The sequence below is a fragment of the Python bivittatus genome, unplaced genomic scaffold, assembly GCF_059951505.1.
Source record: "Python bivittatus isolate LINGU-HERP-01145 unplaced genomic scaffold, Pbiv_v1 ctg000560_np1212, whole genome shotgun sequence".
NCBI classification, from domain to species: domain Eukaryota; kingdom Metazoa; phylum Chordata; class Lepidosauria; order Squamata; family Pythonidae; genus Python; species Python bivittatus.
The window spans coordinates 4,330,294-4,346,221 of record NW_028277083.1 but is presented as its reverse complement, the minus strand read 5'-3'; the positions used below and the strand labels follow the sequence as shown (position 1 = coordinate 4,346,221).

Here is a 15,928-nt window from a genome sequence, read left to right as displayed (position 1 = left end):
GGGGGGAGGGGGGCACACCTCTTTTTTTTAGCATTATTTGTTATGGCTACAGGAGGGAACATGGGCATGATGGACCAGATGTTTTTGGAGGCTGCTTGCCCCAATTTTAAATTTTCTTTTGTGGCAGGGGAGAGTTCGGGCAGGAGGTTGTGGCGTTAGGGCAAGTTGTCACCCACCTGCGAGATGCAGTCATGGCAGATCCATGGAAGTAGCAACCGGATGAGGGAAGCCGCAATGGACAGTTGACCTTTGCATCAAAAGAACTGGTGGATAGGCCAGGTGATCCAAAATGTTCTTTCCCCCAAAATCTGATGGACTAAGAGAGAAACGCAAACTCTCTTCCTCTATGGTGATCTTACTGGTTAATTTATAAAATGCATAGGCCCGTATATACTTGCATATGAGCCTATCCACAGATAAGCCGCTCCGCGAATTTTTAACCAAAATACCATGAAAAATGCGCCACCTGCAAATAAGCTGACGCTCAAAATGTTCATATGTTTTAATTATCACCATTGGCTTGTCTGTGGGTAATCCACGGATTATCCATTTTTCATGGTATTTTGGTTAAAAACCTGAGGGGCGGCTTATCCGCAGATGGGCTTATATACAAGAATATAAGGGATATACAGGTGCTTGAAAGAAGTATTACTGTATATACTCACAGATAAGCCAAACCCAATTTTTGGGGCGCATTTTGGCACCTAAAATTCTCAACTTATTCCTGAGTATATACGGTACTTCCGGTCACTGCATTTTCTAGTTAAAAGTTGTTTCTGTGCCTGTAACAGGATCAGCTTCCTGGTTCCCCCAGTGGGGTTATGGTGGTGTCCATTTTTCTGTCTCGGTGACTACGTATCTAGAGCGCTGCCAAGATATTTCCCCCCTCTTTGCTTTATCTTCCTCTCCTCTTTTCTTCAAAACAGGTGTATTTATTTTATTTATTTGATGTACATAGCTGCCCGTCTCATCTAAGTGACTCTGAGTGGTTCACAACAGTTAGGTTCCCCAAATGAAGGGAAATGGGGGTCGGTCTGATGCCAAGTGCAATGCGTGTGTGAAAAGAGGCGGATTTAAAAGGCACACCATTAAAATAAATTGACCCTTCCATTGACAGGTCACTGTAAAACACACACAAACACACACGCACGCACACCAGGTTGTCTCCCTCCCTGGATGAAAAATCACATCAGTTGTACTTAGATCAAGCAAACTGCCGTGTTGGTGTCAAAGGGTGCCCAGATTTATTGCTTTTAATATTTGAACTATTGATTGTGAAGTGGTCTCAGGAGCTGTTCCAACAAGCTCAGGGACACACTTGAGACAGAGGGGGTGGGTGGTTTTGGAAAGTCATGTTTGTGTGTGTGAAAAATGCACATTCCTGGAAGTAAGAGGGCTTTTAAAAGCATTCATGTTCCAACGTGCAAGGACTTTTATTCTCTCTATATTTTTTCTCTTGTGGATCCTTTCCCTTTCTAATTTCTCTCCCCCCGGCCCCCCCAGCTTCTGCTTTAGGAGATGCCAGACTTTGCTCACACATGGCGGCACCTCTGCTTTCTTCCCTGCTTCCCCACCCTGAAGGTTTTATGCCTTTCTTGTATAAAATGCACCCAAGCTCAGGACACAGGTTGATCGTGGAACAGAGAACACCAATTCATTGGGGAGATGTGTGATGAACTAAAGTTAGTTCTACTTTTATAGTCGTCTGTTCAAAAGCGCCCTTTATTTGAAGATGGTCCAGTTCAGATGCTGTTTAAGAACCACGAGCCAGAAAGTTTGAAGTTGGCCGTGCAAAATTAACCCGGAGATCACCTCAGATGGGCTTTCTCCACTCAGATGAGACGCGCGGGACCTTTCTTTATCTTACGGTCAACCTATTTAAGTGTATGTCTGTACTTAAAAATCAGCCAGGATGAACTCAATAGAAGTCGAGGCTTTCTTCTTTGGGGACCACGTTTTCTCCCCATTTCACACCTGAGCGATGATTCCAGGCAGATAAGCAAGCAACAGTGGCCTGTGTTTATGATCCAAAGTTGATTCTTTTTTACAAATTGAACATCTAAACAGGAAATGACAAGAGGCAGCTGAAACAGTAACAAAAATTCTGAAAATGTAGCAAATCGCAAAGGGGGGGGATATGTTACAGTCACAAAATGGCCACAGTAACAGAGGAACCACCTTTCCTAACTGGGTAGAAATTTACCCCAGTTTACTAACCCAGACTTGCTCCAAAGAGGTTGGATTTCCCATCGTCACCAGCCAAGCAAAGCCTTCAGCTGCTTCCTTATGTCCGTTGTTGAAAGTTTGGTTTTTGTCTTCTGTGGGAATCAGCAGCCCCTCGCAACCTTGCTAGTAACATGTTCAGATGCAACACGTTCCCCTTGACCTGACCTGGCGTTTTCCGCATCGCGTCGTGTTCCTTGTTTTGAAGGAGCTGCAGACATTTGCCTGCAGACAAATACCGGGGCAGGAGTTATCTAAGGTTTGAATGTTTGGAAACAACCCCTTTAAATAGTTGGCAGTTAACACCCAGAAAGTAAGCCACAGAGGTCTGTCAAAGAGGCCTGAGGCTCTGCAAAAGAAGAAAAAAATGACTGGAAGTCCCCCCTGTTTTGCTGAAACAGTCTCCTATTTAACTGTTGTCCTGCCCTCTGACAAACACAACCCTTTTCTCCTCCTCAAAAATCATTTTCCAAATGTATAAATCAAAAATGATTTTTTAAAAAAATGGCTTGGCCTGGCTTGCATTCTCCTCTACCTGCTTTTCTTGGCCGTGATCCCACTGAGATCGCTCCCGCCCGCCTCCCCAGCCCAGAGAAGCAGGATCTCTTTTACGGAGGGGTGAGGAATGGATGGAAGGAGACAGGCCTCAAACTAAGCCTAAAAGTGGGTTGCTTTTTCATGGCCAAGCTTAGCGGGTTAGGAGAATGGAGATTAGGAATGGGTTAGGAGGTTTGTGTGAATCTATGGGTTCCCACCAAATATTATGGCTCACACCATAAGAATGGGTTAGGAGACTCGTGTGAATCTAGCTCAGTGATGACAAACCTTTTGGGCTCGGCGTGTCAAAAGTTTGGAAAATGCCTAACTTGACTCTGCTGGCATGTCACACATACACACATCCGAACAAAAGAGAAACAACTCTTTACATATTCATTTATTTTAAAAAGATACAGTCCAATCCTGTGCGGTGCTGTGTCTTCTATAAAGAAACGGCAAATAGTTACAGAAATGAAATACGACTAAAACAAGCTCAGTTTCTTTGGTAACTCAAGCAGGGAGAATAGGTGTGGTCGGGTGTTGGTGAACGCTGGCGTGCCACCCGAAACGTCGTGGCGTGTCCCCTTTGACCCGCGCGTCATAGGTTCGCCATCGCTGATCCAGGCAGTGGCTGTTCAGTCATTCACTGACCTGAGCACGCCATGGTTTCGAGCAATGGGGGGAACAGGCTGCCAACTGGGGGTCAACTCAGCCGTTTCGCCCTGCTTTAGTCCCCCAGGGTGGTTCTGTGGGGGGCATCTCAGGGGGCTCCCAAGGAAAGAGGGCTGGGATAGAGCATGTGGCCAAACCTAATTTGGGTTCGGTTATTGGGGGTTTGAGCTACGTGCAAATCGAGCGCTGATCTTCCTTTAGTCTGAGACTTTCTCCACTTTCAAAGGCCACGGTTGGCTTTCTCTGGAAAGTTTTGTTTTATACGCCTTCTCTTTACGTCAAGGAGAAGAGCAGCTTTGCCAGGGCATAAGTCACCGGCTGTCTCCAGAAAACGGTGAAAGGCAGGCGGTGAAAATGGGTGATTTTTTTTCCTGGTCAGATGTCCCAGGTTTCTCTGTTTTTTTTCCTTCCGCCCTTCTTCGGAGCCTGCCTCCGTTCAGAAAACAGCAAGCGAACCTGGGCTGTTTGGAAATAAACCTTCAGGCCAGCCTCTCGGGCACTGATCGGATAGCAGGAGATGGACGCGGGTGGCTGGGCCGATGAAAACGATGCCAGAGCTGGCAGGGAAAGATCGGTCATTGATCCTGCGCGCAAAACGGCGACGATGTGCTGAGAGACGGAAAAGGCCCCTTGTTTTCTTAGTCTCTCAACGGGCCAATTCAGGGAAGGGGGAAAAGCCCATCGCTGCACATCAGCATGGGTGGTGCTGCCAGATTAATGGGCCAGGGCTCAATGCTTCCTCCTCAAGGCTTCTGCAGGAGGGGGATCAAAAGAGTCAAGATGGCAGTCGCCATCTTGACTCTTTCGACCCCCTCCTGCAGGCACTCATCACATGATCGCAGCCACCATCTCACCCATTCCTGGGCAGCTTCTCTTCTCCTCCCTGAAGTGAGCTGAGCTGTGCAAAAGACCGAAGACCCTCCATTTTCCTGCCTCCAACTGAAGGTGTCCTCTGGGCACGTGCTGGCCCTGAAGGCTGGTAAAGTGACCGGTTGCATGCAATTCTGGCAGCCACAAGCGAACGGTACGGCTTTGTCCTCCTGGTCGGAAGGCGCAGAGGGATTCCTCTTCTTGCATTAGGCTTCCTTACAAGGGGAATAAGGACCCTGGCAGGAGGAGATGGAGCTGAATCTTTCCTCTCTGTCTTCTACCGTGATTTGATCGTACGTGTCATAACGTTAGGGTAACTTCTCCCGCCCAAAAGTGTTGTCAGCCACTGACTATTCTCAATGGGTAGAGATGTAAGCCCCAAATCTTGTGACGGAATAATGCTATTCCCTGATGGGCTAGCTTTTTACGTGCAGGGAGGTTTTAATCTCTGCTCCCTCACCCGAACTCCCCAAACGGAGTCCTTGGGCTTTTATTATATTCTTCCCCTGCGTACGTCCTGCACTTTGCCGTTCACGGTGCTGCAACTTTGAACCGCGTCGAATGAAGACGGGGTTACTTGCAGGTGAGGGACACGAAGACCGTCTGCTTTGAAAAAAGTGGAGACTGGAGGATGAGATTGTTTGGAAGGAGCCAGAATATCAGGCAGCGTTGAGCCTCAGGGACTCTTGGCCACCAGAAACCCGGTGACCTCTTTGACTCTCGGGGACGCACCAACCAGCTTTTGAAGGCATTTATTTTTAAACAAGCGCTCGGCTCTGCTGTTGCTGAATTTAAGGCTTGCGGTCAGTTTTGGCTTCCTATCTGTGCGTGTGCTCTCAGCACGGCTTTTAGGCGAGCCGCGCGGGTTGGATTAATGGACCACTCTTCTATTTCATTTGCCTCTTGGAGTAACTCCTTTCCTCTTTCTTTTTCTTTGTCCGGGGAGAAGCAGGATATAGGTTTTTCTATAAACCAAGACGCTAGGAGAAAGAAACAGAAGCCGGAATGACCCTCACTGCAGTCTGTTAATTTTAGACTTTGGACTTTGTCGTCTCGTGGCAGAGACTCATTCCTCGCCCTTTCTCATTTCCAAAGGCGGTGATGCACGTCCGGCTGGTTTGCAGACCCCTCTTGCAGGGAGCGGCTCCATGTTTGTGGCCTCCCCACCTCCCCAAACCCTAAGATGACAAAATTCAGCTGCTGCTGGATCCTGAATCAGGCCTTTGTGGTCTTCCCCCCCTCCAAACGCTCATTTCTTAAAATGGAGCTGATCAAAACCATGCTGGCGTCAAGCTCTAACAGGAGAGTGCAGCCGGGCAAGAGAGACTCGGAATGAGTCTCAAGTGTTAGGTTCGTTGTGGGGAAAAAAGGAAGGATACAGAAAATACTGCAGTAATATACAGAATCTTGGAAACCAACACTTCGGCATTCACATATTGGTGAATATGAGAATGGAGTGGGTGAGAGCTGTTGGCCCTTTTTTTTCCAGACGAAAGGAGGCTGACCTCTCTTTTTCCAAATAAGATTGGCCCTGGAATATCCATCTGCTCAGTTGTGAGATATTTCCATTTCTTTCCAAGCCCTGAGGATCTCACCTCACTCTGGTATCCCATCCAGGAGACAGTTACCATGAAACCTAAATCTTACCGAGTGACTTGCTCGCTCAGCCATTCCTGGAATCAAGCTGTGGCTGGATCTCCACGGGTGAAGTGAGCATTTTCGTCTCATCCGGTTAAAAACGAGGCAAACAAAATTATTTAGCTTGAAAGAAGGGTTTGCGCTCTGAGTTTCTTTCTTACCACCTAGGCTGTGCAAGGGAACTGAAGAATAATCATGGTTTGTGGAGGCCATGGTATTGGAATGTGACTTGTCCAAGAATGGTAGGTGAAAAGTGGGAAAAAACTCCAGTAGCTAAGGACCTTGTGATGAGAAGGACATACGTTTGCAAGATCCTTTCCCATCCCTGCTCAGACACTGCCAACTGGATGATCTTGTGGTATGCATGAAGTTAGGGTCTGTCGGCCTTACCAGGTAGATGAGACAGGAAACATGACTAGATAAGTTAATTCTACTTTATTGTAGGGCTACATGAACAGAATCTTGCAAGTCTGAAAGTACAATCTTCCCCCCATCTCCTCTACAGCCCAAGAAACTAGGGAAGATCCCTTCTGAGCCTCTTTCTCCACCCATTATGCAGCTGTGGGCTATGCTGCCTCTTATCCGTTCCCTAGGCAGCGTCTCTTCGCCCTGTCTCCTGAGGTCTTTCCCGCACACCATTACAGGGCCACATTTAAAGCCTGCGAATTATGCTCAAGCCCTTGTGACTTTATGGACATGGACATATCGCTTTTTGGCAATCGTCTCCAGTCCCCCCCCCCCCTACGTTTCCTGAAATTGGACTCCGCTTGGCCGTGGCTTTAATTCTGAACTGGTGGCAGTTTGAGCTGTGATTTATCTCAATGGAGGACAGTGCAACCTGAGAGCGTCCCTAAATGTCAGAAGTGTAAATATGGACACAGACTGCGCTGCAGAGCAGAGTAAGCAGAGGCCATCGCCTCCTTCTGCTGCCTGTCACCTCCAACAGCTGCACATCTCCGAGGCAAAACCCGAGCTTTGAAATTTAGCTCCTCTTTCGCTCAGTTGCTGCCGTCCTTCCTTTCATCTGTAGGCGAGGGGGGGCTGGGGTGTTTCTAAGTCTCAAAACCGGCCCAGTGCCCTAAAGTCTTTCCAAGTCACCGCACTTGCAGTGCAGCGATGACCAGCTGACCTACTGCTTCAGGGAAAGGGACCTACTGCCAGTGAAGTCAATTCAGATAATTGGATTCCCAGATTTTTTTTTTTTTAATCCAAGCAGAGGATGCCATTTTTTTTTTTTTAAATGAGGTTTTAATTATTCCTTGCTGGAAAAAAATTAGGGTAGCAGCAGGCTGCACCAAGTCTGCTGTTAGCTGGTACAGGTAGTCCTTGTTTAGTGACTGCCTCAGACAGTGACTGTTCACAATTATGACAGTGATGAAAAAGGAATTATGCGACCAATCCTCACACTGACGACCTTTGGAGGTCTGTAAAGCAAAGGAAAGCTGAAGGGTGATCATAAGCACAGTTGTGGTTTCACTTAGTGACTGTTTCACTTAATGACTGAGTTGCCAGTCCCAATTGTAGTACCTAAATGAGGATAACCTGTAGATAGGCAAGTTAGTCCTAAACTTAGAGCTAAGAGTAAGGCATATCTAGCAGGCTGTAATCATCCAGGTTCGGCTGTTTTTGGTTATGATTCTCTTACATGCAGGTACACAGAACCTGGCTGTGCTGTTTTCTTTCTGGATTGGTGTCACAGATCAGAAACTGTATGTGCTGTTTCCTGGTTAATACTGCAATATTCCTCTGAATATTAAGGCTCTGTGGGGTTTCCTATAAAATTGCTGCTAGAGGAAGACGTGATCAGTAGATTCTACCGGTCCTAACTTGTAAGGTTATACTTGGAATGGCGGTAGTATTTTCTTCCGTTTATCTCCCAGCAGCACCAAAGGGAGGGCATTGCATTGGGCTGGGGTAGTCCGTCTGTCCGTCCGTCCTCTCTCCTCCCTTCCTCTCTCCTCCCTTCCCTCTCCCTCCTCCCTTCCTCCCTTCCTTCCTTCCTCCCCTCTCCCCCCTCCCTCCCTTCCTCTCCCCACCCTCCCTCCCTTCCTCTCCCCACCCTCCCTCCTTCCTCCTCTCCCTCCCTCCCTCCCTCCCTTCCTCTCCCCTCCCTCCCTCCCTCTCTCCATCCCTCCTCCCTCCCTTCCTTCCTTCCATTTCTGGTTATCTTTTCTCCTCTCTCTGTGTTCCATTTCTGTGATGTGCAATAGGCCATATTATTTTGTACCTCTAGTTCTGTAGATGGTATTGTTGGAGGAAACACAGGCGCCTGCAAAGCCACGTGGAAGGCACCCTTTGCTCAAAGTGGTGTTTGCATCTCTCCTTTGATAAATCTCTGTTTAGACAGCCTTGCTCTGAACTAGTTCAGAGGGCTTCTTGGTGGATCAAACTGGCTGTCAAATATGCTAGAGAAAAGAAGAGAAAGAAAGAGTATGAATTCCCTGAACCAAATCAATTTCGATGTGTTTTATACTTGGTCAGGGAAATAACCTTCCTTGAAGGGCACAGCATTCAAGAAACGGTGATATGCCTTGTTCTCCTCCTTTTGCAAATATTTGGGAGGTGGGTGAGACAATGAGGTGGTGCCCTACAGGGGCTCACCCCTTCATGAGAAATGCTGTAAACTGGATGCTGTATTTATTTCTTCTGTTGAGAAAATGTGGCCTGCGTATTGAGAGGCTTGTTTAAAAAACAAAAATTAATTGACAGCCCTGTTTTAAACATCCGGCATCAAGATCCTCCAAATTCTGAATTAAGAAAAGCTGGTCTCTACGCTGCAAAGGGAAATTTATCCCCCTTCCATGGATGTGATTTAATATGTGGAAGGGGCAGCTACTAAGGATGAGGCACTGAAGCCCCTTCCCCATAACCTATGGTGTATATAGGTCACCCCTCTTTCACTCTGCTACTGGCAAAGCCCCTGCAAGCCCACCTTGACCTTCATATGGACTAGAAACTTGGATTTGCTTCTTTAAAACCGAGATACAGGAAGGTGGGCTTCTGTATTTAGGACCCCATTCTTCTCCACCCCATAGGAGAACACCCATTTTGGTGGGGAAGGAACCCATTGAATGTGCCCTGTGGTTGAGGACAGACATTGCCTCCGATCTCCTATCTCTTGGGTAGTGGTGGTCAAAACCATGGCTTTAAAGCAGTGTTTCTCAACCTTAGCAACTTTAAGATGTGTGGACTTCAACTCCCAGAATTCCCCAGCCAGCATGGCTGGCTGGGGAATTCTGGGAGTTGAAGTCCACACATCTTAAAGCTGCTGTGGTTGAGAAACACTGCTTTAAACCAATGCATTTTCCAACAGTATTTTTGCTACCCAACATCTTTTAATGAGACATTCCCAACACTGGAGAATTTTCAGTCGAGTTCCATGTTTCTTTGCTGGGGGGGGGGGAGTAAATTTAGCTGCAGATGTTTCCAGGCACAGTCATAATAATGCCCCTTGCAGAGAGGGCCTCCCTTTCCCCCCCTCCCCCCCCATTCCCCCCACTAATATGACTCTCTGTGTGGTCTGCATCAGCCTGCCCAAATGATGGGAAACCAATAAACTGAGTCGCGCTAATGCTTACATATAACTCATCCATCACTGTCTTTCGACAGGCTTTCTATTACATAACATAACTGCACATTTCCATTAACATCAATCTGCCAAACGGTATAATGCGCCAAGATTTACCTTAAAGGGACTTCGCTGGCCTATCCATGGGGACTTTAGATCCCCTTTCCTGTTTGAAGACCGGACCGAGCCCCAGGAGGGTGTGTTTGATCGGGGAGATGGGGCAAAATGAGGACAGCAGAGCCCATCCAGCAGCCGAAATCAACCCGCTTCAGCCCCTGAGGCTGGGGTTGGAGGGGGCAGGTGGGGGGAGCTGCCAGTAATGCATCTCTGGCCCTTCCAAAAATATATGTGCATTTTCAGGATTTTGCAGAGCACGTTTCCCACCCCAGAGAAAGCAAGCTGGTAGGACAGGTCCAGAGCAGGCATGGATGAACTTGTTGGGGCATTGGGCCTCTGAAGGCAAAGCTAAGGGCAGGAGGGTCTCCAGCGATCGGAAGGGTCCCTCTATGGAAGATGGTATAGATGTCCGCTCAGTTGCATGGCCTTGGCATCCAAGCTGGTTGCCTTTGAAAGGAGCTGTGCTCTCATCTTAGCCGATCCAGATAAGAAGCACCCCAATGAATCCTGGTTCTGTCTTTACTGTAAGGTGACATTGACAGGATCTTGCAAGACTGAAAGTATTTCTCCCCTCCTTTCCTTTTACTTTCTGGAAAACCAGGGTGAGTCCCTTCTGAAACGCTTCCCATGCCCTCCCTCCTTCTGGGGGCTGAGATATCTTTTACATGACGGTGGTCCCGTCTGCGGCTCTTCCTCCTGTCTCCCAAGGTCATTCCCACAGACCATTACCCCTTCGTTGGAGAAATTTAAGCAGAAGCCAGAGATCGCCTCATGCCAGGGACAATGGGGGGGGGGGGGACAAACCAACCCACAAGTTGAGTTTGAATTTTCCTCCCAGTTTTTTGTATTTTTGGAGAAAGCCTCCATTCCCCCATAGGAGCCATTTCGAGTTGGCATCCTTTCAAAACTTGGCATGTGCCCAGAAAGGCTGGCTCTCCTTAAAGAAGAAAACTCCTGTGCCCAGCTGGGCACCTTTAATTCTGCCAAGCCGGGACCTTTCATTCTGGAGTTGGATTGAGACATCACACCAAGCCATAATGTGGTTAGTTTGGGTTGGCCCTTATTGCTGTGTGAATCAAGGCGTGGTGGTTTTGTAGATCATAGCTTAGGGCAGAGAGTTTTGGGTGAATCCAGCCAGTCATGGCGTATTGAGGAAACTGCCAAGATCAGCAATCTGACACAAATCCATAGCTTCAGTCGTGGGAATCTAGCACAGTGGTTCTCAAACCTGTGGGTCTCGGGATCCCTTTACATTCTTAAAAATGATCGAGGCCCCCAAAAGAGCTTTGGTTTATGGGGGTTAGAGCCCTCAATATTTACTGTATTAGAAATTAAAATGGAGAAATTTTAAAATATTTATTGATTTGACTTCGCAGCCTCCCTGAAAGGGTCTCAGGGCTCCCCAGGGGTCCCCAGACCACACTTTGGGAACTGCTGATCTGGGGGGGGGAAAGTAGAGTGTCTTTTGATTGGTGAAATAGATAGCAAGCGGCACCTCCTTTCTTTTGAGATGTTTGTGCAGCTAATGTGCCTTGAAGGTCCAGCTAATCCTACTTGTTCCAGCATCTTTCATTGTTGGTAGGCAAGGAAATCATGAAAGTTTGGGGCGGGGGATGCAGAAGGGATGTACACTGAAAACTGGAAAATAGTTGTGCGTGCGCATCGGTGTATTTGTCCGCATTTGCATAAGATGAAGAGAAATTGACGTTGCGAGTGTCTAGCCCCAACGTTACAAATAACTAGCATGAAAGAACTGGAAAGGCCAGTTCTAAATGTATTCATAAATGAAAGAATAGGGGGAACGGAGAGGCGAGGATGCTGCTGGGGGAAAAAGAAAGTGGTTGTGTTGCATTCCACAGAATATGATTATTACAATAGTGACACAAGATGGGATGACATGTGATTAGAGGAATGGGAAAAGAACAGAGGCATTCTTGTTCGCGATCACATCAAAAGTATAGGCATGAAACTGGCTTTTGTTCTGCTGGCGGTGCACCCATCTAAAGCTCAGGGCCTAATTTTGAATATTGCTTTTCCTCACTGCCTTGCTTTGAACGTTAGGCAGGGATATCTGGGCAAAAGAGTCAAGATGGCAGCGGGGATTGTGCATCACAAGTAAAAAAAGGGCAGGATTTAGAGGAGAGTCACCATCTGGACACCCACCCTCTACCCCCCAAACTAGATCCCCTTGTGGTTGGGATTTAAACTCTGTGCCAGAATTAAAAAATAATGGTAAAAATACTATTCATCCTTGACAAAGTAAGCTGAAGAGATGTTTGACAGCTTTGTTCTATCACACGGTTAGAAAACGCAACCCTAAACACATAATCAGCTGTTTTCCGTGCACTTTTTCTGGCTGGGATGAAGATTTGTGTTAAAGTTCCCAGCCAGAATTTCTTAGAACTTCATTTTATTTTGTTGTTGTTTTTAAGCTCATGATCCCCAGCAACTTTAATTAAAAATCTCCCAAATAATTTGATGAGGGAATTTCATCTGTCAACACCCTGGTGCTTTTTCCCAGTGGGCAAGCGATGATGCTCTCTGCTTTTGTAAGCATTTGCTTGGTATTATGTAAAACTCCCATTCTTCTCTTCAGAGGAGAAACAATTCCGTGGTCTGAAATACACCCCCCCCCCCATGACCCTCAAAAAGCATCTTTATTTAGACCCCTTGGGTAACTCAATGTATCCAACAGGAGGTGAAGATAAAGATGTGAATGCCCCGAGCTCTTGAGGACTGGCCTAGTAATAAATGGAAGAAACAGAAAATTATTATAATTTGTTTAATATCCATCACTGATCAAATCTTTCAACAAAAGGAAGACACACCTCGAATCATTCTTCTCCAACATGAGATCCTGTGGACGTTTTGGAGAGATGTTTGTCCAATGTGAAGTAAATTTGTGCCCACCCTTGGCCATCAGAAAGAGAACTTGGAGGTAGATGGTGATGATGAATTAAATTTGTTATGGCCACCCACTCATGTAGCCTCCAGATGAACTATCCCTGCCCAGAATTCAGACTCACTTGTGGGATCTTTTTTTAACCTTTGTTTACTAGTATTCTGAGATTCACCCACCAGAACTTGCTGCCAAGCTAGATAACGAAACAGAAGTTTGTTCTGAGGACCAGTAGTATAGCAAGCAAACCATTCTTGGATTATCCCAAACCATTTCTGCAGGATAATTGAAGACGGTGGGCACCAGCCATTCATGGTTGTATTCTTTCGTAACTGGGGTCGAGAAATCCAATCCCAAAATTGCAACGTAGCTCTCTTTGCCCTAGATGATGGGATGGATTGAGCGAGCGAATGGACCAGGAGATGTTGGTGAGGTGAAGATGGGTCACGCCTTTGAAGACATCTTCTAAGCATCTCCCCAAATAAGAGGAAAACCCTGATTACACTGGGGACTTGTGATTTTCTCTCCAAAATCAAGCTCACTCTAGAAGTACCGAAACACAAGTATCTTGTCTACCCCAACCTCTTGTGTTTATGGACGGGAAGGACCCCTGATGCCACCTGATTCTGGCAGCAAGCGATGAGTGCGTGCAGATGAGTGTGTGCGTGGACCCTAAGAGGCAGAATCTCAACCCAGCTCTGTAATTAAATCCCCCCCTTTCTCTGCTGGAGAGCTTTCTCCTTTTTGACACACCCGGCAGAAAAACAGCTATTATGACATCAAATTCCAGGTGGCTTCAGCAGGACTTTTAATGTTTGTCTGCGATGACCACCTTTCCATGTTGTCAAGGTAATAAGGGAAGGCGAAAGCTGACACCTCAAGAGCTTTACTAGTGCTTGATTAAATACGTAGGAGGCGGGCAGGGGGTAGGGAGCTCAGGTTGCCAACTGACCAGGGAGGTAAACAACCAGAAGACAAGCCAGAACCCTGCAGAGAGGTTGCCAAAGTTTTGCTGGTTGGAATGTTTTAAGCTGTATCATCTTCTCGTTGCATAAATCCAGTCCATTTTTAAAAATCCAAGTTGTTTATTGCAGCCGCTTAGCCTGCTCCAGAAAGGTCATGTCTGAAACAACCCATGTACATATTTCCTGCAGTCGTATTTTATACATGTACTTCTGGACATCTTAATCATGGTGCCCACCCTTCCCCCCAGGTAAAGTCCACTTTAAGAAATTTAAATTTGACATTTTAAGATACTGCTTATTATTATTATTGGATTTTTATTCCTCCTGTTTTATATATATAACTCAAGGCAGCGAACATGCTAATTCTCCTGTCTCCCATTTTCCCCACCACGACAACCCTGCAAGGTGGGTTGGGCTGAGAGAAAGGGACTGGCTAGAGTCACCCAGCCAGCTTTCATGGCTAAGGCAGGACTGGAAGTCACAATCTCCTGGAAGCACGACACCAAACTGGCTCTCCTTAATCATTTTAATAATGATTAATATTATTAATTATTAATAATATGGATGTATCCCAACCACTGCAGTGTCAAAATGAGTTGGCTGACTGACTCACTGAAGATTATCACCAGGTTTTTTGTCTTCCAGTGGAGAGGTTGGCCTAAAACCTGCCCCGCTAGAAATGTCTGAACTTTAATTTGACAATAGGCAGTGTATACAATTCAGCTGCCCAACTGGCACAGAAAATGGGTATAATACAGATGGGACAGATGTTTCTGTGAAAGAGCCACATAGGAGACTGTGTTCTTAAAATCAATCAGTTTTTTTCCAGCTTGCTCCTGTCCTGACGTGAATGAAGGGCACGCAACTCCCATAATTCTTGTCTACCACAGCTGGATTTGGTGAAGCAGTTAGAAACTCAACAAATTTCTTAACGAGTTCACAAAATCCTACCAGTTAGAGGAAATATTTTCGCCAAAATACAATATATGCATACAGGAATGGATTCACATACATTTTTTAAAGCCTGAGTGCACAAAATATGTATATTAGCATAATATACAGTTGGAAGGATATATTGGGAGACAAGTGAGTGTAAAAGCTAGAGATTTTGATGTTGTTCTCTTGTTGCTAAGTGAGGCATTAGCAGGATGGATGAGGTTAAAAATAAGAGAACAGATCCCAGATAGACAAATTAGTCCATCAAAACCCTTCTGAAGGTGAGGATTTTAATGGGCAGAGCTGTATTTTTTAACAGTGAAGGAGAGAAAATAACCAAGCCAGTCATTAGTTCAAAAGCCAACGCGATAAATTCAAAATAAATGTTCAAGCGTTCTGGGGTGAAGTTTTGTTTTGTTAAAAAAGAAACATTTTGCCTTGGAAGAAAAATATCGGAGAAACTGGAGAGGTGGATTTCAGACCCACAGAAATTCCAGCTCTTTTCTAGAGTGTTTTGCTGGTTGAGACGCAGAAGTAGATAATGCTAGTCTCTCGAGCCCTTCAGATGAAGGTGGATTGGAAATTTCTACTGCACGTGCTTTTATTCCCTTTGGGGGACAGTTGTGCGCCCCTGATGTGGGGCTCCCCTCTGCTTGTTTATATTAAATTGAGACAAGCTTTGATGTTTCGAAAGCATCACAATTTGGTCTCTCCAGAATGCAATTCCATTTTGCTACGTTTGTTCTAATTAAATTGGCTACACCTACCTTTTCTTGCAAATCTAGGCATTTATTTATATATTTATTTATTTTGCATTGTAAGGAGAAGCAGTTAGTTTCTTCTGATCCTTGCAATAGCAGGAGACATATGTTTGCGCGCAGGCCCGCATTTGTGTGTATATGACTGAATGTGTTTGGGGGGGCCAGTATGACATAGGTATATGTCCAGGTATCTCTTGCAGTGATTCCAACTCTGGTTTAATTTGCAACTGCAGGGGTGAAAAAGCCCCAAAGGAGTCAAGATTTCAAAAAAATCCGAAATGGGGCTTGACTTGCAGATATAAGCTGAAACTGGTGTGAGATTTATTGATTACAGCTTGTCAAGACAAGCTGTCTGCAGTCAGTAAATTTACAGTGTGTGACTCTTGTATTTTAGGCACATAAATTGAATGTAGAATCAGGTGTTACTGAAAGAAAATAAAACTGAATCTGTCTGGATTGATCTTTAAATCTCTCTTTCTGATGGTGGAATGGGCAGATCTAATGAATAGGTGCGTTTTCTCTCGAGCACATACACAGACACGGTTTTTAAAGTTTATGCCAACAGGTACTAGAAATTTGTTGGAATAGAAAGAAGGGGGGAGTCAGAAATTAAATACTCATATATATAATTTTAGGGGTACTTTTTCTTTTTTTTAAACATGTATAAATAATAATAATGTGAAGATTTTGGCAATAAGCTCAAAAAATTCATACTTCTTCTGTATTGTAAAAACAACTCAAT

At 45.7% G+C, this 15,928-nt stretch overlaps 1 protein-coding gene across 1 annotated transcript in view; it reads left to right on the top strand.

The window, feature by feature from the left end:
• Positions 1-15,928, top strand: part of FBXL18 (F-box and leucine rich repeat protein 18) — a 78,295-nt gene that overhangs the window by 51,382 nt on the left and 10,985 nt on the right. The gene's annotated exons all lie outside the window — the stretch shown is intronic.